Raw genomic sequence first — 234 nt, 5'->3', positions numbered from 1 at the left:
GGGGGGGGGGGTGGGTGTGGGGTGGTTTTGGGGGGGGGGGTGTCCCTCCGACCCGCCCTGGCTCGGTCCGCTCAGCGACCGTGCTCGGTGATGGTCCCGGTACATCTTCGCGATGCTCCCACAACCGGAGGTTTTGTGGGGAGGCTGGTCGGAGAGGGGCAAGGGGGGGACCCCCAAAAATTGCGCCTGCCGGCAACGAGGAGTTTGGTGCTTCCCCCCCACCCCGCTGTCCCC

The sequence above is a fragment of the Haliaeetus leucocephalus genome, unplaced genomic scaffold (genome assembly GCF_000737465.1).
Source record: "Haliaeetus leucocephalus isolate CR32 unplaced genomic scaffold, Haliaeetus_leucocephalus-4.0 Scaffold164, whole genome shotgun sequence".
Taxonomy (NCBI): Eukaryota; Metazoa; Chordata; class Aves; order Accipitriformes; family Accipitridae; genus Haliaeetus; species Haliaeetus leucocephalus.
This window is presented reverse-complemented; position numbering follows the sequence as displayed.